Genomic DNA, 23,879 nt, shown 5'->3' with positions numbered 1-23,879 from the left:
ACAGCCCCTAGCGCACATTAGGGGTTCGATAGGAACTTACCTTTCTAGGCATCAATCACTAGTATCCTCTCATAATTCTCGAGGGGTGCGACCCTCCCATTTCATTGTTCCTAACTGTGTCCTATCATTCAGCCAGTTAGGGGATAGCTGGCATCGCTTTTCTCAGTATAACAATTATCACTACCGATGGGTGCCTCATCGCGTAGCAAGCAATATCAATACTTAATGGCCAGTACCACAATGTTATCACAGAACAGTACCCACTACCAATGGGTGTCCCACTGCATAGTAGTCATCATCATGACCTCTTACTATGCTCAAGCACTCCATTCATTCATGCTCAACTAGTACATTAAGATAGATAAGTCAAATCATCATCACGTAAGAATGGAGTTAAACTCAAAATCATCCAGTAGTCACGTAACATCATAACATTTAGCACAAAGCATCTATTACATGAGTATTCACATGATTTCTATCGCATTAGCATTACACAGCCGACGCTGTGTCTCCTTACACAGCCGGTGCTGCATCTTCATTCTCTCTCTTTTGCCTCTCTACCATAGATGGCATTAAGCCCTTATACACACACGACGATGCTCCAAACGATGCTAGGTCTCTGCCTCATCCACCATCACCATGCGCATCACTGGGTTGGGAGAAAATTGTGGTCCTTACATTTAGTCTGGGCGACTTTAGCATTACCTTTGTTTACATCCCTCTTAATGGTTACTGGCTTCGAGCCGTGAGCAAAACCCTTCAAAGGAATTTCAAGGTTAACTGCAGTAGTTACCAAGTCACTAAGTTTTTGGGACGTGGAAGCACGCTGCGGTATAGCTATTTCGAATCGCACGTTTCACCTCTTGGTGTTCGGGGAGCGAAGTTTCCTATCCTATGCTGAGATTTCTCCACCGAATGATTTACTAATATACAGGTTCATGATCCCTTTGCTTCACGTTGAGAAGTTAAGACAAGTGAACTTCTCTTTCCGTGTTGTGAAATCTCGCCAGAAATGCCTCTTGCATTTGTTTCCATGTAAATATGGTTAAAGGAGGTAGTCATGAGTACGAATTGAAGGCTGGGCCTGATAGTGACTGTACAACTTGTCGCATCAGGAGGTTCCAATTATTAGCTGAATCCCCACATACAGATACAAAGTGAGCCAAGTGATGATAAGGGGAGCCTTGCCCATCAAATTTCAAGAATTTGGAATGCTGGTACCTTGAAGGATACGTCAGTTCATCGACATACTCTAGGTATAGTTTTTCATAAGTGTCGAGGGTTTGTACTCCCGAAAAAGTGGAGTGCTCACAGGTTCTCCATTATGCATTGTTTTTGCTGTCACGGGGGTGTTAGCTGCATGTGGAGGTTGATGCGACGTAGGCTCATGGGTTGACTGGTTCTCCATGGCAAGATTTGAGGACTAATGTCCTAAAGGTTCACTAGGGTTAGGAGCTGCTTTGGCGGTGGTTAGATGCCTCGATCTCACCCTTTAGGTCGAGTTGACCTAGTGGCGTAGTTTCGGGTTCGAGATAGACCCAAGATCTGAGACCACTCTCTCGAGAACCGTGCAAGGGAGATGCGGGCAGGAATACCAACTGGTGAGAGAGAAATTGAGTCGTGAGGTGGGACATACCTCATGTTAACTTGCATGGGCACCCTCTTAGATCAAGTAGAATGTCCCCTAAGCCTATGGCCTGCTCGGAATCATCTTCCTTGGGTTGTTTCTTCTTACCTACGACCACACACACACATTAGAATACAAACAAGTGGGTCTGAGGACCCCACCTTGTCATAGGGTGAGTGCACACGTGCATGTACTCAAAGAAAAATGAAAGAATTAACATAATGGAGTATGTGACAATTTGACAGCCTTACGGCATCTCCTTGATGAAGGACTTTTAGTATATATCTTACAATAAAGAAGGAAAGAAAATGGGTGTGATAGAGGGAGTGAAAGAGAAAAGAAAAGAAAAAAGAAATAACAGTTTAAAGACTAGTCTTCTTTTAACCTAGTAATTCAAAGAAAAGAAATAGAAAGAAATTAAAGGTTGGTCTGCTTTTCACTCAGTACTTCAGAGAAAAGGAAAATTTTGAAGGTTGGTATGCTTTTAACCCAGTACTTCAAAGGTAATGTGTATTTTGGAAAAGAAAGAGAAGAGGAAGAAAAATAATGAAGGCTAGCATGTATTTCAACTAGTCCTCTAGAGAAAATGTATATTTTAAAGAGAAAAGAGAGATGAAGGCTGGTTTGGCTTTCACCCAACACTTCAAAGAAAAGGAAAAGAGAGACGAAGGCTGGTTTGTTTTTCACCCAGATCCTTTAGAGAAAAGTATCTTTAGAAAGAAGAGAAAGGAGAGACGAAAAGAATGAGAGAAGAAAAGAGAAGAAAAGAGAAGAGAAGTGAAAGAGAGACAAGAAGTTTGACCGGGCTGCTAGACTGGCACAGTGGCTAGACTGGCGCAGCAGTTAGATGGGCACCGTAACTAGATCGGCACAACAACTAGACTGCTCAATGATAAGACTGACACGACGGCTGGTATGACACTGCTGTTAGACGGGCACAGTAACTAGACCAGTACGACGACTAAGCTGCTCACTGAGAAGACTAGCACGACAGCACAATGCTCAGCCTACCCTCTAGTCAAACAAGCAAAGAAGAGAAAGCAAAGAAAGGATAAAGAGGTTGTGCTCGGCAGTACGCACTGCCGTGCAAGACAAAGAAGAAAGAAGTGTCATTCTCGGTAGTGTGTGCATCGCACAGGACAGGCAGGGGGAAAGAAGAAAGGTCGCGCTCGGCGACGTTCAATGCCATTCAAGACAGAGGGAAGAGAGAAGAGAGAGAGGGTCACACTCAGCAGTGTTCTTTGCCAATCGAGACAGAGAGAAAAGAGAAGAGAGAGAGGGTCACATTCGACAATGTTCATTACTGTGCACGACAGAATAGAGAAGAGAAGAGAGAGAGGGTTGTGCTCGGCAATGCTCATTACCGCGCATGACAGAAGAGAGGGAAGGTCGTGCTCAACAGTGTTCACTATCGTGCACGACAAAAGAGAGAAAGAAAAGAGAGAAGGTCGCGCTCGGTAGTATTCACTACCGTGCACGACATAAGAGATAAATAAGAGAGAGAAGGTCGCACTCAGTAATGTTCACTGCCGTGCACAATAGAAGAGAAAGGTCATGCTCAGTAATGTTCACTGCCGTGCATAATAGAAGAGAGAAGGTCGCGATCGAAAGTATTCACTGTTCCGCACGACAGAAGAGTGAGAGAAGGGGAAAGAAGAAGAGAAAGAAGGGAAAGAAGAAGAGAAAGAAAGAAACGAAGAAGAGAGAAAAAGGAAAGAAGAGAGAGAAGAAGAGAGAAGGGAAAGAAGAAGAGAGGGAAAGGAAAGAAGAGAGAGAAGGGAAAGAAGAAGAGAGAAAAAGCAAAGGAAAAGAGAAAGAAAAGAAAGAAGAAGAGAGAGAAGGGAAAGAAGAAGATAGAGAAAGGAAAGGAGAAGAGAAAGAAGAAGAGAGAAAAAAGAGAGAAGAGAAAAAAAAAAGGAAAAAAGAAACAAGAGAGAGAAAGAAGAGAGAGAAAGAAGAGAGTGTAAGAAGAGAAAGAAAGGAGGAGAGAGAAAGTTACCTTTGAATATCCATCCATATTTTCTCTCTCCTCTCTTTCTCTCTAAGCGGTGACCCAAAACTCAAGCAAAAAGGAATTTTTAATTGATGAAAGAAGGGTCTTTTATATGAAGAGACTATGTGCTTATATAGAATTTTGGCCTAAACATGTGTGAATACCTAAATTCTAACCTAATTAATGAAAATTAACAATTAAATGAATTAAAGAAAATGATTTTGCCCTTATGCCAATAATGTACGAAATTTTGAATCAGTCCTTGTGCTGGCCATGCGATCTTCTCGATCTTCTAGGATCCGATTGGGGTCCTTCTGGTCTTCATTAGGCCAAAAGATTATTCTTTTGTTGATCGGCTTGGGAAGATGATCGTTTTGATACACTTTTCGTGTCATGGATCAGACTCTCGGGTGATGATCATGACGTGACTCAAACATGGAAAAACGTGCGCTCTTAGATTTAGGATTCAGACTATTTCTCAGTGTCTATCACCAGTTTCTTCGTCACAGCGTGATAAGCATGTTGCCACGATCATTTTGTAAAAATAACAGCTGACACGATCCTCCTTCCTTCCTCATCCCATCAAGAGGATGTCCCCGAGTCATCTTCTCCTCAGAGCATGTCCAATGAAGGTGATGACGTTAAAAGCACTCCGCATTGGTCTAAGCAAGGGAAAGACCTAAAAGACCCCCTGCACACGTCCAACCCTGGTGATGACGTAAAAGGCTTCCCAGGTCGGTCCGATGAGGGAAACGACCTTAAAAGTCCCCCACCTTCTGACCCTTCTCCTTCTTCTTCTTCTTTTGCTTCTCATCCTTCCTCTTCAATGTCTCCTGCAGGTACAACCATGAAATGCCTAGACTTCGAGGCTCTCGATAGGGAATTCGAAGGAATCAACATAAGCAGGATGCAACGAAAGCGGTTGGAAAAGACCCTAGCCTAGGCAACTGGATTCTTAACAGTTGCTGATGCCCTGATAGCTAAAGCCAAAGCAGAGTCACCTTCTTCAAATAAGCACAAAAAGTCGAAGCCAAAGAAACCCCAGTGACCTTCTGAGCCTGACTTTGAGCAGAAACCTAGAGAATCAAGGGGACAAAGCTTCTATTCTCACTAAGCTTGCCATATGGTATGAGTCTATGAAGTATCAGCCAGCTCGGGGCAAACACTGTAGACACCCGTGCAAATACCATGTGATTCGTACAAGGACACTTATTTCGCCGCACTCATTGAATCTCAAATTCCCTTTAACCTCCAAGTTGAACTCCTGTACCCCTAGATGCAGTCCATGCTTACGGAAGATCCTTTTATTCCTCAATTCAGGAAATGTGCAGAAATTATGATCCACCCTAGAGCTCTATCAAAGGCGGATATGTCAGGATCATTGGTCTTTGCACTTGAGGTTGATGAAAAGACCTCTGAAAGCAACGAGGAAGAATTGCAAGAGGCCACATAAGAATGGGAAGAAGGTGGTCAAGCCACCGTTGACGAACTCATAGAAATATTCTAAGAGATGAGAATGATCTCAGGCCCAATTTCATCTCAGTGAATATGTCTCCAGAAGAGAAAGGAGATTTCACTACTTTCTTGCGAGCAAGCCGAGACGTCTTTGCTTGACACTATCTTGAGATGCCTGGTTTAGACCCTCAAGTCGTCGTCCATCATCTTGGCATCGATCCAACTGTCAAACTGTCAAACAGAAATCAAGGAGGTTTAGGCCTGACCTTGAAATGCAAATAGATGCTGAGGTGACCAAACTAAGATAGGCAGGCTTCATTTGTGAAGTCAAGTACCTAAAATGGCTAGAAAATGTTGTCAGTCAAGAAGAAGAATGGCCAAATCAGGGTTTGCATTGACTTTCGTGACTTGAATACCGCTTGTCCCAATGATGACTTCCCATTGCCATTCACAGAGATGCTCATCGACTCTACGACTCACTGTGAAATCTTTTCCCTCATGGGTGGGTACTTCAGGTATAATTAGATACGAATGGCGCCCGAAGACGAGGAAGCCACTGCGTTCTTAACTCCAAAAGGGGTCTTTTGCTACAAAATGATGCCTTTCAGGTTGAAGAATGCTGGTGCCACATACTAAAGAGCAATGACGACCATCTTCAAGGACATGATGCACAAAGAGGTAGAATGTTATATAGATGACTCGGTGGTAAAATCCGAAGAGAAGGATGCTCACATGATAGACCTTCAAAAGGTATTCGAGTGACTACGCTGTCATCAACTTAAAATGAACTTGCTGAAATGTGCTTTTGGTGTGTGTTCGAGAAAGTTCTTGGGGTTCATTGTCAGACATTGAGGGCTTGAAGTTGAACCAGTCAAGATCAAGGCGATCCAAGAAATGCCGTCACCAACCACATTGAGAGAGCTACGCTCTCTTCAAGGGCAGCTAGCATATATCCACAGGTTTATCTTAAACCTCTCGGGTCATTGCAGGCCTTTCACACACCTATTGAAGAAGGATACCCCATTCATCTGGGATGAAGTATGTCAGGCCGCCCTTGATCACATCAAGCATTAATTACTCAACCCTTCAGTGCACTCTACACCAGTGTTGGGAAAACCTCTCATCCTATACGTGACTGCTCTGGATGAGTCACTCGGGGCATTGTTAGCACAAAACCATGACGAAGGAAAAGAAACGGCACTGTATTAACTTAACCGTAGGATGCAAGGGGCCGAGAAGAATTATCCTCCTATAGAGAAGATGTGCTTTGATCTTCGCAGTGCAAAAGCTCTGTCACTGCTTGCTTGGTCATGAAGTGAAGCTCATATAAAAAGTAGATCCTGTAAACTTTCTCATGACATGCCCATGCTTATCAGGATGCCTTGCTATGTGGGCTGTATTGCTGATGAAATTCGACATCATGTACGTCCCATAAAAGGCCACCAAGGGCCAGGCCTTGGCTGATTTTCTTGTAGCACACCCCTTACTGGCAGAATCCTTGTTATCAAGCGACCTCCTTGACGAAGAAGTATTCTATGTAGATATTGTTCGTGGGTGGGAATTGTACTTCGACAGAGCCTTTCAATCAGATTGAGGAGGCGCCGAGGTGGTATTCCTAACCTTGAAAGGAGGAGTATTGCCACGTTCTTTCTTCCTCATCGAGGTCGGTCCTCATAACGAGGTAGAATATCAGGCCCTTATAATTGGGTTGGAGATAGCCTTTGACCTAGACTTGGAGCAGCTCAAGATCTATGGTGACTCTGAGTTGGTTATCCGATAACTCAAAGGGATCTATGATGTGAGAAAAGACACTCTCAAGCCTTATCACGACACTGCAAAATCATATATGGCTCAGTTTGAGGATGTATCCTGCAGTCACATCCTCAGGAGGCCAAACTCGAAGGCTGACGCACATGCAAAACTCGAGGCTACAATTCAATTATCCTCATCAGAATCCACGCTTGTCTGGGTGGCATAATAGAGACACATTGAACTACGAACCTAGGTGGATGCAGATGATAAGAGAAATATCTTCCTCGAGTGCCCTCCTTGTCCATTCGGAGCACTTCTATCCGCTAAAGAAGTCATTAAGACTGAACAAGAAATGCCACGGAGTCAGGAAGTTAAGGTTTGAAACCAAGAACTAGAGTTCTTTGACCCAATATGAGTGGAAAATGAGCAGGTAGAAGATTGGAGAGAGCTCATCACTAGTTTCCTAAAATATGGTAGGATCTCAGAAGTTCGTGCCAAACACAATAGTGTACATCGAATGTCTACCTCTAGAGCCTTTACACCCTACAGTGGCATCATGGCCCTTCTCACATTGGGGTATGGAAATTGTAGGGCCTATTGACCCTCCTTCGGCAATGGGTCATGTCTTTATTTTAGCTACAACAAATTATTTCTTTAAGTAGGCTAAAGCAGTCCCCCTTAAGCAAGTTCCTGAGACAACAATGGCCAACTTCATTCGACATCACATTATATACCGGTTTGGAGTGTCTGATCGGATTATATCTGACAATGGCCCTCAATTTTGAAGTCATCATATTGATCACCTGGTTAACCAGTTTGGGTTCGAGTGGAAATACTCAACTATATACCACCCTCGGGTGAATGGCTTGGTTGAGGCCTTCAATAAAACCCTGTGCAACGTTTTACGAAAATCGGTACCAAAGATGAAGAAGAACTGACATGAGAAGCTTCTTGAAGCCTTGTGGGCTTATCGCACTACCACAAGAAATGCCACCTATTCTACCCTTTACTCCCTTGTATATGGGGGTGAAGCCGTTTTACCTCTTGAAATCCAAATCCTTTCATTGCGTGTCGCTATACATCAAGGAATAACCGAAGATGAGAGAGTCAAACTCCAGTATCAAGAATTGGATGCACTCGATGAAAAGTGGTTGAGGCTCAGCAAAATCTTGAACTCAACCAAGGGAAAATGAAGAGGGATTTTGACAAGTCAGTCAAGGTCCACTCATTCGCCCTTGGGGATCTAGTTCTGGCTGTCAAATGCCAATTGTTATGCATGGCTAGCGTAACGGGAAGTTTGAACTCAAGTGGGAAAGTCCCTTTATAGTTAAAAAGGTCTCGAGCCTACATACTGGCACATCTTGATGGAGAGGAGGCAATGCTCCCTATCAACAGGCGATACCTAAAGAAGTATTATCCGTGATGCATATTCAAGAAACGAGACTCAATGCAAAGCAAGCAAGATAGTCCAAACAAAGTTGAACTCTTTTTATTACAGTAAAAAGCAGTTACAAGTTACAAGTAAAAATCCCATTATTAGGGAGGTTACAAGTCTCTTCTATATGAGGAAAAGAGAATAGTTGACACCAAAAGTGTTGCTCTCGTATTTGAGGATAAGAGGACGGTTACAAACCAAAACCCGCAGTAGTTTTCTTGCATATGAGGATAAGAGGATGGTAGAAATGCTCTCCTCACGAAGAAGAAGCAAACCCACCAAAGAAACACCCTCATCATGAAGAAGAAGCAAAACCACTTGGAGAGTCACCTTCAATTCATCTGACGAGTGTCACCAAAGAGGATAGTTACATGCTAAAAGAGGAAGCCAACCATTTCTGAGTCAGCTTCAATTCATCTTACGAGTATATCAAACATACAAAGCAGGCTTCTCTGGCCAGGAACTACACTATGATGGAGAACAAGCCCTATTCACAGTGGGTGTCATTCCACATAACAACAGGGACTTCACTGTTGTCCTGGAGGACTTGGCTTCCAACGGGCATCTTAAGCTAGGCCTTACCACTGGTCACCATCTTTTGCCTACCCAAGTCAGCGCTGTGTGAAACAATCTCCACATGTGACTCAATGCCGCATGCGAACAACACTGCACACGTCATGATGTTAACCATGCACTAAAGAACGCCGTCTGAAGTTAGCGCCGGCTGTCCTTTTGATTCCCAGCGCTGGCTGCCTTTCTTGACGATCTGCACAACCTGTGTCAGTGCCGGCTATGCTTTTAAATTGCCTAATGCCGACCATGTATCTTAAGTCAGTGTCAGCTGCATTTGTCGCCACGTGGCTCTTTGTTTTCCATGACCCCTCGGTTCTCGAGACTTCTTGTTTTTTGTTTAAGACGTTTTGCCTCCCCGAGGACTACACGATTCCCAAGGGAAACCATTCGTTTTCCTGTAACCGTTCACCTCCCTGTGACAGTCCACCTCTTTTAACCATCCGTCTCCCTGCGCCCTTTGGATTCCCGTCGAAAACTCTCCTCCACTATAGGAAACCTCTGCAAGTTTTCCCAATACACCAAGAAACCACCTACGCCCATCGAAAAACCATGAAAACTAACGGAAACCCATGGAAAACCTACTGCTGCCACTGCCACTCATGAAGTCCTATGCAACAAGAGACCAGAATTGGGTCGGACTCGATTCAGAGCCCGAACACTAATCCATGCCTAGCACTGGCTATGTTGTTAAAACTTCCTAGCGCCAGCAGTGTTGTTAAAACTACCTAACGCTGGCCGTGTTTTTAATAACCCCAGCGCCGGCTGTGTTCTCAACGACCCAGCGCCGGCTGAGTGTTCAAGAGACGGTGGTTGGTCATTCTCAACGCCGGCTACGTTTTCAAAAGGCTCAGTACTGGCTAACTGTTCAAGAGACAGTGGTTGGCCGTTCTCAAAGCTGGCTGCATTTTCAAAAGGCTCAGTGTCGGCTAAGTTTCCAAGGAACAGTGGTGGATGTTCTTAGCGCCAACTACGTTTTCAACAGGCTCAGTGCCGGCTGAGTGTCCAAGGAGCAGTGGTGGATGTTCTCAGCCTCGACTGTGTTCCAAACAGTCCATTGTCATATGCCCCATGCTAAAAGTTGTGCGTGTCCTGCTACTGCTATCCTCAGTGAAGTTGCACCCTGACCGTGACCTATTATCCCTAGCGGAGTGGTACCTAGGTCGTTCTACTCAGGCCATGACTTCTCATCCCCAGTAGGGGTCATACTTGTGCTGCAGCTCAATATCCCTAATGGAGTTAGGGTCATTTTTACCACTGCAACCCCCAGTGGGTTTGCCTCACACCTAGGAGTCGGGTACTATTTTTCACCTATAAGGGATCCACACTTGTTCGCATTATCTCTAATGAAGCCGGTTTGCCCATCTGAACCCCTGACCGATCTTAACCATTTTATCCCTAGGGAGTCAGATTCACATCTATAGATTTATTCCCCATGTAGTGTCACCCACATGGCGACCCACACTGCGTTCCTGGCTCCATGACCTTAAACTGCATAGCTTTGGTCGAGGTGCACGACCCTAAATTGCATGGTCCAAACTATAAGATCATAAATTGTAGCGGAGGTTTAACTGCATGACCCTAAACTGCATAGGTCCAAACTATATGGCCTTAAAACATAGTGCATGTTTTGGCTGCATGACGATAAAAGGCTTAGCACTACGGTCAAACTATATGACCTTAAATTGTAGTGGAGGTTTAAGTTGCACGACCTTAAACTGCATGGTCCTAGTTGTATGACTTTAAACTGCAAAACCACGGTCCAAGCTATATGACCTTAAACCATAGTGCCGCATGACATTAAACTGCTTTTCACAGGTCCAAGAGGCATGACTTTAAACTCTTCCCCTCATACGGGCACACACCTTTTACGTGCATTTTCACGCACATCTTCCCTAACCAACCCGTTCGTGTGCACGCATCATCTTCATTACCACCCCAGTGAATCCATTCATTTCATCATCATCATTCCCCAGTGAGTCTCACCTGTGCTCACAAAACGGCGAACCATCCTGCCACCCATACTTGTCGTAAGCTAGTGGGTCGCCATTTTTCACCCACCTTTCATACATCATCCATCTTTCACAGGTACCTCATGCCATCTCCCCAAAGTGAGCTAAAACCATCATTATACTCACTCTATGGCCTCAATAGACTGGCATCCATCTCCATTACGATCCAGTTGTATGACCCTAAACCGTAATGCACGTCCTTGCCGCATGACGTTAAAAGGCTTCGCGCAGGTCTCGAAGGAATGACCTTAAACACGCCTTCACAAAACAAAAAATAAGAAAAATAATAGTGGGCATGGTGTATATCTGGTCAAGGGAATGCCATGTGAAAAAATAACAGATGGGCATGGTCATCAAACCATGAGTAAAATAGTTCCGTAAGAATAAAAACCTGAGCACAGTGAAAACTTGAAAGGGCATAGTGAGTACAAATGGATGATAAGGGTGGACATGGTCGAAAGGTCATGAGTAAAAGAGCCCCAAATAAAAAGGAAGTTGGTGAAAATTGTCTCTACGGCGTCGCTTCCCAAGTCCAAGTGAAAATCCGTAAGGGATGCTTGGTCTAATAAACAGGTTGATGTAGCGCTCGCCTCAACAGACGACTTTAGCCCACACTTAAAAGAAAAATCCCTGGTGTCACAATACCAGGATCCAAAAATATGAGCTTCAAGGAAAAGATTCCGTCAGTCTGAGTCCATTCGCAAAAAGGACTCGAAAGATAGAACACACACCAAGAAGGCAAAACAAGTCTCATGCGAGAAGAGCATCATTTCCAAGAGGTTACTAAACACACTCCATAGATGTCGAAGACACCCCAAGAAGGCTAGGTTAGCCATGACTTTGGACCTGTTACGCGAGATTCCTAACAGTGGGTAGGGGTTATACCCAAAGCTGGTCACCTCATTAAATTGAGGTACCCTACCTGCCAAGGAATATCTAGTGCACAACACAAATGATCACTGATGAAAGGCTCTTTGGCTGTATATCCAAGACAAAGAAACCTACACCAAATGGGAACAATGCCCTTCACCATAGCACTCAATTGCCATACGGGCTTGATTATGACTAACAAAGTCCCTACAAAATCTTCAGCTTCAGAATCACAAACAGTCCACACAAGGGTGAGGATTTCGACAAGATACCTAAAAAAATTCTATTCTCCCCCTAAAGTCTCAATGGATGGACATGTACATTGCATCAAAACGTCGAAGAATCCTAGTTGCATCATTGTGTGAATCTCCTCGGCGTTCACGTGGTCCTGTGGCTAGGAAGAAAAAAGTAATAAAGCCGAAGAAATTTTTCAAATGTTATCATTCTCACTTCTTTAGAAGCACAACATTCGGTGGGGAAAGCTGTTTGAACACATTTTTTAACACCTTGGTTCCTGATGCGGAATAAAGAGGAAGAAGGTCAATAAAGCCTCGACATACAGTGGAAATTTCAACAGTCTCATAATGGCCCCAAAACTAGTAAAGATCTTCATAGGCACTTGTGTTGGGCCACCATCATTGGATCTGGTACGGTTGAAAACCCGTCAAGTTTTGGCTTAATCGGGCAATCCAGGACAAAGTTATGGGTAAAATACCAAAAAGGGGTAGGCCACACTCTATTCCCGTGTGGCCACCTTGCACCAAAAAACCATTAAAGGTGGATATTTTCACTGTCACGAGCAGTCTCTTTTGGGGCCTATATCTCACTCGTTCCCAGTCAGATAGAGCTCAAATTTTGTGAGTGTGTTCATTTCATCAAGATAAGCATTTCGATTGGTGGTATGCCTCGTGACGATGCCTGAGCAGGGAGAAAACTAGAGAGAAGTTGCTGATCCGTGAAGAACGTTACAGAAAATTAGCAGCAGCACTCCTCACTCTGGCGACCAAATCATGACGCTAGCATACTCAATTGACATGAAACTAATTGCATTATATGCATAAGTTTCGTAACTATCTCTGATACGAGCCTTGCATATGATGAACTGTTGGATTTCACACATGGAGGCATCGAAGCTGCTGTAAATTCAGGTCGCCTGATTTCAAGATATCTGTCAAAAATGCAATACGAGGAAATCTTCATCTAGACACGAAATCGACCTGCGTTTATTGCAACGTGATCGTGAGAGCATGCTCAATGTGATTTAGTAAAGAAATAAAAGAAAAATATCAAGGAACGAGCACACTATCGAACCAAAGTTTTTAAGATTCATCCAAAATTTAAGTCTCATGATCATGGCTTAAAAACATGATTCATGGCTTGAAGTTGTATCAAATCGATCGTCATGCTGAGCCCTACAAGAAAAAAATCACCTTTCGATCAAATGGGCATCAGAGCAACCCCGGATCAGTCATGGAAGATCACGCAAGTTCTTGGGCAGCAGCATGGACTGTTCAGAAATTCTACACATTTTAGGCAGGGGAAAGACAATTTTTTTGCACCCATTTTTAGAATTTATTTTAATTCAATTAAATTGTAATTATCTTCAATTGTAAGTAGTTTTTGAGCATCCACCCATGCTTGAGCCCAATTCTATATAAACATCCAAAGCCAAATTGTAAAAGGACGGAGAGACAATTCTTCAACATTCAATAGAGACTTGAATTCTTGCTTGAGTTCTTACGTACGTCTTGGAGAGAGAGAGGAGAGAAGGAAAGGGCTGGTACCCCTCGGTGAGGTAATTTTCTCTCTCCTCCCCTTTTATCTCTCATCTTTATCTCTCTTTTCCTCTTCTCTTTCCTTATATCTATCTTTCTTTCTCTCTACTCTCCTATTTCTCTCTCCTCTCCCCTTTTCTCTCTTCTTTCCTCTCCTTTTTTCTCTCTTCTCTTTCTCTCTCCTCCCTTCTTTCTCTCTCCTCTTTTTTCATCTCTCTCTTTCTCTCTCCTACCTTCATCTTTATCTCTTTCTCTCCTTTCCTCCTTTGGTCTATCATGCCTCAATCTTCTTGCTTCTTCTTCTCTATTCATGCACGGTGTACCTATCATTTTGTGTGATGCCTTCTTGTTCATGAGACAGGAGCAGTGAGTCGGGCTTTATCCTAAATGGCAAGCTAAGACTCTTTCAAAATTCTCTCTCTTCTATCTTTAGTCACAGACGGTATGAGCTTAGCACTGCCTGGATTCTCTTTCTTTCTCTCTCTTCTGTCCCAGCCGGCGCAAGCCTAACGTCGTCTGAGTTCTCTTTCTTTCTTCTTTTTTGTCTTAGCCGACACAAGCTTAGCACCACCTGGATTCTCTTTCTTTCTTCTCTTATGTCCCAGCCAGTGAAAGTCTAGCACTGCCTGGGTTCTCTCTCTTCTCTTTCGTCTCAGCCGGCGTAAGCCTAGCACTGCCTGCGTTTTCTTTATTTCTTCTCTTCTATCCTAGCTAGCGCAAGGTTAGTGCCGCCTGGGTTCTCTTTATTTCTTCTCTTCTATCACAGCCAGTGCAAGCCTAGTGCCGCTTGGGTTCTCTCTTTTTTCTCTTCTCTCACAGCCGGTGCAAGCCTAGAGCCGCCTGGGTTCTCTTTCTTTGTTCTCTTCTGTCACAGCCGACGCAAGCCTAAGGCCGTATGGGTTCTCTTTCTTTCATCTTTTTTGTCGTAGCTGGTGCAAGCATAGCACCACCTGGTTTCTCTCTCTTCTTTCTTTATTTCATAGTCGGTGGAAGTCATCGCCGTATGCATCCTCCTCCTTTCCTTCCCTTGTCTCTCTTTTCTTCCCTCATGGTTTTCTATCCTTCTCTGTTTCTTCTTCTATTTTATCTTCTTCTCTTCTCTTTCCTCGTCTCTCTCTTCTTTTCTTTCTCTCTTTGATCTCTCTTCTTTCTTTTACTCTCTCATTTGATCAAGAAGGGGTTGACACTAGCCTTTAATGGTAGTCCTATCGTTTAGCTATAATGTTGTTATGCCGATCATAGTTATCGTGCTTGCTTTATTGCCACGATAGACAAGTCATTGTGGCTAGCTAGTCGGTATTTGTATGGTCGTCTAGTAATAACTCTGTTGAGCCGGTCTGAGTTACCGAGCCTGTTTTACTACCACGACAGGTTAGCTACTTACTAGTCAGGTCACTGTGTTGGTCTCACCACTCGATCAAATTCTTCTCACCCCAATCTTCATCCTCTCATTCTTCTCATCTTTTGAATGTGCATGCATGTGTACATTCACCTGAACGCAAGGTGTGGTCCTTTGACCCACCTGTCTTGTAACATTTTGCATATGTGTGTGATTGCAGAAATAGGAGAATACAAGCTAAGGGAGGCGAATTTGAACCAATTTTACGACTGAGGGACTTTCTTCGTGATCTAAGAGGGAGCCCACGCGAGCCAGCCCGAGTAAGTCCCGAACCCACCTTAAATTCCTCTCTCATCGATTGGTCTACTTGCCCTTGTTTTTTAGCAAGGTTCTCGAGAGAGCGATCTCAAGTCCCAGGTTCCCCTGACACCAGAGACAAGGCACTTAACCATCTAGAACCCCACCAAGAACAATCACCATGTTAATCACTCAAGGTGACTATGATGATTGCTCCACGGCCGACTCTAAGCCTAACCTTCCCAAACCTAGGGACCAGTATGACGCAATACCTTAGGATTACGGCCAAAACTCAAGTCAATCCATTATCCAATGCCCAGGTCTTCAATTAGAGGCAGACTCCTAAGGGTCCACTCCTAATCCTGAAATCTGTGTGGTTGAAAAGTTGGCTCTGCCTGAAAAACTATAAATAGTCAAGGGGTCCGACCAGGCGTCGTCCTACAGGGGCTTTTAGGTAACCAAAGTAAAAGCCGAGCGATGGAAGAAGTTCATGTCGTATCTAATGGCCATTCCTAGAACTCGCACCAAGATAACCCTGGAGCACAACGATCTCAAAACCAATACCCAACTAGGTCTAGGGGATATAACCCAGCCTCGAGCCACCATAATGCATGAAATTCTACCCCCGAAGGCCTATGTTCATGAGACCCTTGGAGGCATGGAAGACCTTCCCCTGGGATTTGTCATCCCAGAATTTAGAAACAAGTTCAATGGGAAGAGCTATCTAGATACTCACGTTAACGCATACCTCCTCTCTGTTTGAGCTTTATGAGATAGGCCTAACCAGCTGAAGGCCCTATTTTCTCAAACATTGACTGGCGAGGCCTTGAACTGGCATCAAAGAACAATGTTTGCTAGCCATACATCACTCCAAATGAAGTGTTCAACCCATTTGTCTCTCACTACTGCGGGTCAACACCAAGATCTCTCTCCCTGGGCGAGCTCAATGCAACGAAACAAAACCCAAGAAAATCCTTCGAGGATTTCATCGGTCGATTTTGTGAGGCTGTGATGCGGGTCATAGAATGTCCACTTATGAACCCAGCTGAAATCTCCATAGCTTTAGAGAACACCTCTCCTAACTATAGGACCTTCTTCAGCCAAGGTCTTATCCCCCACTCCTTCAACTCCATGATTGAGCGGGTGACGCGATATGAAAGAGCCAGAGGGACACCCCTCGGCACTAGGCTCGACAATAAACCGATAACAATTCCCCAAAATAAGAACAAAAATAATAACAAGGGGAATGCTTCCGGTCACGTTAATGCGATTTTGTTAACAGACCGGCACAAAGGTTCAGCCACTCAGTACAATAATCAGAACCAAAATCGAAGGGGTCAGCCTAAAGTCAACGCTCAAAATAATAACCAAAGGCGAGAGGATAATTTCACCCCTCTCAAAGACCCATTAGAAAAAGTGTTGGAATTACTTCTGGCTAGAAATATGGTTTATCTCCTGCCACCATCTAAACCACCATTTCAAGTCACAAATAAGAGAAAGTGGTGCAAATGGCATCAAAACCATGCTCATGATACTCAAAACTATTTGTATTTGAAACGGGTGATTCAAGGGTTAATCAATAGGGGGGCATCATCATCGCACCTAAAAAGCAAACTGTCGAAGAGCCTAATCAAAAGATGGGTATCTTCACAAATCCTTTACCTAAAAATACGGTCACAACGACCGAAAAGCCAAAAGCTTAAGACAACTCAAAAGAGAACGTCGTCATTCAGATGATTGAGAGTGGAGATGAAGACGATGATCCCAGTCATTTCATATCTGTTTAAGGTCATCACTTTCAAGAGTCTGAAGAAGATCTTTTAAGCCTTCTAAGAGGAAAGCCTTCGCCTCCAAAGCTCGATAACCTTCCCAAATGGGACCAATATGGCAAAGATGATAAGCTAGAAATCGAAATGGTCAGAATCAATAAAAAGACGTCATCTCCCAAGCAAGGCGTCAACACATTGAAATCTCTCATTACTCTCGCTGAGGCTGATCCTGTCAAGCTTCAGGCTGGCAAGGTTGATTCCCTAACCCGAAGAGGCCTAGTGTTCAAACCCATTCAATTGATGGTCGATACTCTCGATGAAAGAATGGGAAACACTTCAAAAGCCAGACAACCAACAAGGATTGTAGATCATGAATCGAATAAAGAAATTCAAGGTTCCACAACCACCTACGATCTACAGGCTCATCTCGGGAAAATCCAGGCTCAAATCTCCATCTTGGAGCTGCTTGCCAATTCACTTGCATACAGAGCCCAGATCAAAAAGGTCCTCGCCAAGATACACATCCCGAGCAACACACAGCCGGATGAGTTGTGCGAAATGATCAACCAACTGAGGGCACCAATTCCAATCGTGTTCACGGACGATGACATCCCAGCAAGCTTCATCCGCTTTCATGTCCAACCTCTGCACATCACCGTTTTCATGCAAGGATATGAGATACGGTGTCACACCCTAAGAATTTACAATACTGTTATTCCTGAGATGTGACAGACAAAACATATATACATCTATTGATAGGACAAATTTACAGTGGCGAGGTCTTAAAGCTAGCACAACAACAATATCTTCCAAGGTTGATCTTGACTAACACTCAAAATGAATCCGCAGTTATCCTGAAAAAATGTTTACCATAGTTTGATGAGTTTGGCTACTCAGTAAGTGATCATCATAATCCTAAAAATAATCATGATTGAAAGATATCAATATTTTCTAAAACGAGATCTATTAACAGAAATGCATCAACAGTTTCACTTTCAATAAATGCATAATTAAGTATAATCCGAGTAATTGAAATGCTTATAACACTTTTAACGGCAGTGCATAATTCAAAGGATTTCACAAACTACCCTACTGACGTCCCAAGTAGGTCACCTATATACCCCATCAGTGTCCTGATGGGTCCACTTAATCCCTATCGGCGTCCCAGATAGGTCCACTTAATCCCTGCAGGTCCACTTATACCTCACCGGCGTACCGGATGAGTCCACTTAATCCCTACCGGCGTCCCAGATAGGTCCACTTATACCTCACCGGCAAACCGGATGAGTCCACTTGCATACTTAAATTATTTCTAAATCTCTTTAAACATTTGAAAGCAGCAATATCATGTACTCAACATATCACTGAAATCATTAATATGAATTTCACTTAAACCATTAATAACAGTCACTCTCTATAACATTTCAAAAATAACCAATCAAATATTTTAACCTCAAATTTAGAAAGGTAGCAATTTGTAAAGGCATTCTAGCATAATTGCCAATTTAATATGTATAGAAAAACTCTTATAGAAATTCAAGAATACGGAATTATCACAATTTATGGGATATCAATCCACAAATAAACATTTCACAACAATACTATAATCAATTGCAAAAATGTCAATTTTTAAATAATAAGGCAGTCGTTTGCACATGAATTTTACAATGTCTAAATATTCAAAATAGTAGAAAGAAATATCACAATTTTACTAAAAGCAGAAATAGCACATTTATTTCTAACAATAGACAAGAAAAATAAATATATTTATTTTTCATAATTTACAGCATTCAAAATTTCTAACATAGATAAAATATCACAATTTTTATTAAAAAGATTATTTTTCAAGATAATGAGGTCACGTGCGAATAAAATTTATCGCGCCTAAAATTCATGATAATAAGCAGAAATAATTATTTCATTTCATTTTTAAAAAGAATGGATTATTTTTCAAGACAATGAGGTCACTTATACACAAAACTTATAAAATAAAGATCCTAGACGGAAATATCACTATTTATTAAAAAACGAATATTTTTCAGGAAGATGATGTCACTTACACACAAATATTTGAGAGGGAGCTTCCGATAAAAATTCGGCTCAAGAGAGGAGTTCACTGTGTTTCGACCAGAGAGAAAAATCTCATAAGTTTTCTAAGGTAAGAGTCTTCACCTCTTTGAATTTAAATTCTATTAACATATTATTTTATTCTTTTATTACGTTACAGGTGTGAGTGTTAGTTTACGCTTTAAACACCTAAAGCTTTTATTACGTTACAGGTGTGAGCGTTAGTTTACGCTTTAAACACCTAAAGCCCACGTCCTTTACTGGACGTGGCAAGAGCAAGGAAACACAAAGCTTTTAAAACAAAAGCTTTTAAAAGTAACGATGGTCCCTAAGGACCATCATGTTCAAACGAATTGTCATGTATTAATAGTTTTTTTTTTTTTTGAAAGTTTAGGATTGTTACATTCTTCCCCCCTTAAAGAAATTTAGTCCTCTAAATTTGTGTACTTGATTACTGAAAAAGATTGGGATATTTTTCTCTAATATCGTCTTCTCGTTCCCAAGTCGACTCTTCTCTTGAATGGTACTACCATGATACACGGACCAAAGGAATCTCCTTCTTGCGCAACACTTGCACCCTTCTATCGAGTATCAAAATTGGCTGCTCAATGAAGGATAGGTCCTTCCTGATCGGTAAAGGTTCATATTTCAAGATATGGGATGGGTCGGGCTGATATTTTCGTAGTGAAGATACATGAAAGACATTATGGACGTTTGCCAATTCGGGTGGTAAGGCAAGTCTATAAGCGACACCTCCGATTCTTTCTAGGATTTCAAATGGTCCGATGTAACGTGGGCTCAACTTTCCTTTCTTGCCGAATCTCATAATGCCCTTTATTGGTGAGATTTTTAGGAAAACTCGATCACCTTCCTTAAAATCAAGATCTCTCCGTCGGTTATCGGCATAACTCTTTTGCCGATTTTGAGCTGTTCTGAGCCTTTCACGAATTAATGTTATCTTATCTATAGTTATCTAGACAATTTCTGGCCCCAAAGGCTTTCTTTCACCAATCTCGTCCCAACAGATGGGTGACCTGCATTTCCTTCCATACAGGGCTTCATATGGGCTTGGAAGCTATTATTATAAGCAAACTCAATCAGGGGTAAATGGTCATCCCAGCTTCCTGTAAAGTCAATAACACAAGCCCTCAGCATATCTTCCAAGGTTTGGATGGTCCTCTCCGATTGTCCATCAGTTTAGGGGTGAAAGGCAGTACTAAAGGTGAGTCTTGTCCTCATGGTTGATTGTAGTCTAGCCCAAAATTTAGAAGTAAACCGAGTATCCCTGTCCGATACAATACTGATCGGAACTCCATGCAACCCCACTATTTCCTTAATGTACAACTGGGCCAGTCGATCCAAAGTGTACGTTGTGCGAATCGATAGAAAGTGAGCAGCTTTGGTCAACCAGTCCACAATGACCCAAATGTTATCATGTCCTGAATTTGTTCTAGGCAAGCCAGAGACAAAATCCATAGAGATGTGCCACCACTTCCATTCTGGCACGGGTAAAGGCTGCAACAACCCAGCAGGCCTTTGATGTTCAGCTTTTACTTGCTGGCATGTTAGGCATTTAGATACAAATAGTGCTACCTCTTTTTTCATATTATTCCACCAAAAGATTTTCTTCAGGTCCTGATACATTTTAATACTTCCAGGATGTATCGTATAACGAGAATGATATGCTTCTTCCAAGATAGCTTTCTTCACACTCTCATCATTCGAAACACAAACTCGACCTTTGAATCTTAGCAAATCCTCACTACATACAGAGAATTCATCTCTTTTTTCTTGCTTCACCTCTTTTATAATTGTTATAAGCTGAGGGTCTTTCTTTTATGCCAATCGAATCTGTTGGATTAATTAGGGTTCTGCCTTAATATTGGCAATCATACTTACCACAACATTAATGGACGGAGTTGGATGCCAATCCACTATTTCCTCTAACAATCTCATTTCTTGGATCATTAGATGAGCTAAGACTCCCGTAGATTTTCTACTTAGAGCGTCGGCCACAACGTTAGCTTTTCCAGAATGATAATGGATTGTACAATCATAATCTTTTAAGAAATCCATCCATCTTATCTGCCGCATATTTAAATCCTTTTGAGAGAAGAGGTATTTCAAACTCTTATGATCCATGTATATTTCGAATTGCTCACCATATAGATAATGCCTCCATATTTTAAAAGCGAATACTATTGCAGCTAGCTCTAAATCATGAATTGGATATTTTTTCTCATATTCTTTTAACTGTCTGGATGCATATGCCACTACTTTCCCATATTGCATTAATACACAGCCCAAGCCTTTATGTGAAGCATCACTATAAATCACAAATCCCCCACTCCCCTCAGAAATAGTTAAAATAGGTGCTGAAGTTAATCGAACCTTTAGTTCTTGAAAACTCTCATCACATTTACTTGTCCACTCAAATTTGACATTCTTCTGTGTCAATCGAGTCAATGGGGTTGCGATTCGAGAAAATCCTTCTACAAATTTTCTGTAATATCCTGCCAATCCCAAAAAGCTTCAAACTTCAGTCACATTACTTAGTTGTTTCCAATTAATAACGACTTCAACCTTTGAAGGATCAACTGATAGACCTTCCTTTGATATGACATGTCCTAAAAATGCCACTTGTTCAAGCCAAAATTCACATTTACTAAGTTTGGCATACAATTTCTTCTCTCTTAATATTTTTAATACCATTCTTACATGCTGCTCATGTTCCTTCTGATTCTTAGAATAAATTAAAATATCATCGATGAATACCACAATAAATTTATCCAAAAAGGGCTTAAAGATCCGATTCATCAAATCCATAAATGCAGCCGGTGCATTGGTTAATCCAAAAGGCATGACTAAAAATTCATAATGGCCATACCTTGTTCTGAAAGCTGTCATGAGTAGATCTTCACTTTTAATCTTAAGCTGATGGTATCCAGATCTAAGATCAATTTTTGAAAACACTTGTGATCCTTGTAATTGATCAAATAAATCATCAATTCTAGGTAATGGATACTTATTTTTCACTGTCACTTGGTTCAACTGTCTATAATCAATACACAATCTCATAGTCCCAACTTTCTTTTTGATAAACAGTACTGGAGCACCCCAAGGTGACACACTGGGCCTGATAAAACCTTTATCTAATAATTCTTCCAATTGTTGTTTCAATTCCTTAAGTTCTGCAGGAGCCATTCTGTAAGGTGCCTTAGAAATTGGTGCTACCCCTGACAATAATTCAATGGAGAATTCAATTTCCCTGTCAGGCGGTAATCCTGGCAATTCTTTTGGAAAAACGTCGGGAAATTCTTGGATAACCGGAGTGGTATCAAAATTTATTTCTTCCTTTCTATCTTCTTTGATATAGGCAAGAAAGCCTTGACACCCTTTTCAAAGGAGGGGATTAGCTCAAATACAAGAGATTAAATATGATGGGGAGTCTTCTTTGACACCATTGAAGTAAAATACTGATTGATTCGGAATACTAAAGGTAATAATTTTCTTATAACAATCAATACTTGCATGGTATGCAAAAAGCCAATCCATGCCTAAGATTACATCAAAATCTTGAATTTTCAGGAGTATTAAATCAATCAACTGTTCCTTTTCTTCTATCTTTATTACACATGATTTGTACACTATATTGGTGTTAATTGAATTTCCCATCGGTGTGGCTACCTCTAGAATGTATTCTAATTATTCTGGTTCTACCTTTAAGTGGCATGCAAAGTGTTGTGACACAAATGAATGAGTAGATCCAGGATCAATCAAAACATGAGCTACTTTTTGGAAGATAGTAAGAGGACCTTGGATCACTGATTTTGAGGCCTAAGCGTCTTGCTCTGTAATCGCAAATACTCTTCCCTTCATCTGAGGCTTTGGAGCTATCTCTCCCTGCTTTGGAAGCAGTTGTGTCTGTAAGCTAGGACATTGTCTAATCTGGTGTCCCAATTTTCCACATTTTCCACATTTTCTATATGGTTCTATTGGGTTTTGAAATGACGAGGGCCTTGGCTTCTTGTTTGGCTTTTCAAGTTGTTGTCGATTAGATGATGTAGGTCTAACATGACTTTTCTGATTTTTCGTCTTTTGATAATCTTCAAAATCTTTTTCGACACTTTGGGCTCGATCCACTATTTCAGCATAAGTTCTCAATTTCAAGACTGATATTCTGCTTCTAATAGCTGGCCGGAGACCCCTTTCAAATTTTTTCACCTTTCTTGCCTCATTGTTAATCATATGTGGTGCAAACCTGGCCAATTCAGTAAACTTGCCCTCGTATTGTACTACTATCCTATTTCTTTGGATTAATTCTAGAAATTCCATTTCTTTTTGGTCTCGAATAAAATCTGGGAAATACTTTTCATTAAATGCCTCTAGAAATACTTCCCAAGTCAAGGGTTTATTTTCTTTGACCAATACTCCTTTTGCCATTCGCCACCAGTGTTGTGCTTCACCTTCTAACATAAAGACTACCAAGGCCACTTTCCTATCATCAGGACATTCCATTACCTCGAATATTTTCTCCAATTGCATAATCCATACCGGCTTTCAGTGGGTTTACAGCACCCTTAAAAGAAGGTGGGCTCAATTTCTTAAATTGTTCGATATTACTCGCACCATTTCCTGTAACTGACTGCCTGGGTGAATTGTTGTTTTCCATCTGATGTTGCATTAGAGTAACCATATTTTCCAAGGCTTTGTGAATTCCTTCCATATTAGCCTCAGCTATTCTAGATCTTGACTTTGTCCCGATCTGTACACAAAATAAATGTGATTTTAAGTACATTCTTTTTAAATTTCCTAAGAATCTTAAACCTATTGCTCTGATACCATAATTGTCACACCCCAAGAATTTACAATACTGTTATTCCTGAGATGTGACAGACAAAACATATATACATCTATT

The sequence above is a fragment of the Amborella trichopoda genome, chromosome 10, assembly GCF_054954075.1.
Source record: "Amborella trichopoda isolate Santa Cruz 75 chromosome 10, AtrichopodaSantaCruz75HAP2 v2.0, whole genome shotgun sequence".
Taxonomy (NCBI): Eukaryota; Viridiplantae; Streptophyta; class Magnoliopsida; order Amborellales; family Amborellaceae; genus Amborella; species Amborella trichopoda.
Note: the sequence above shows the minus strand (reverse complement) of the source record.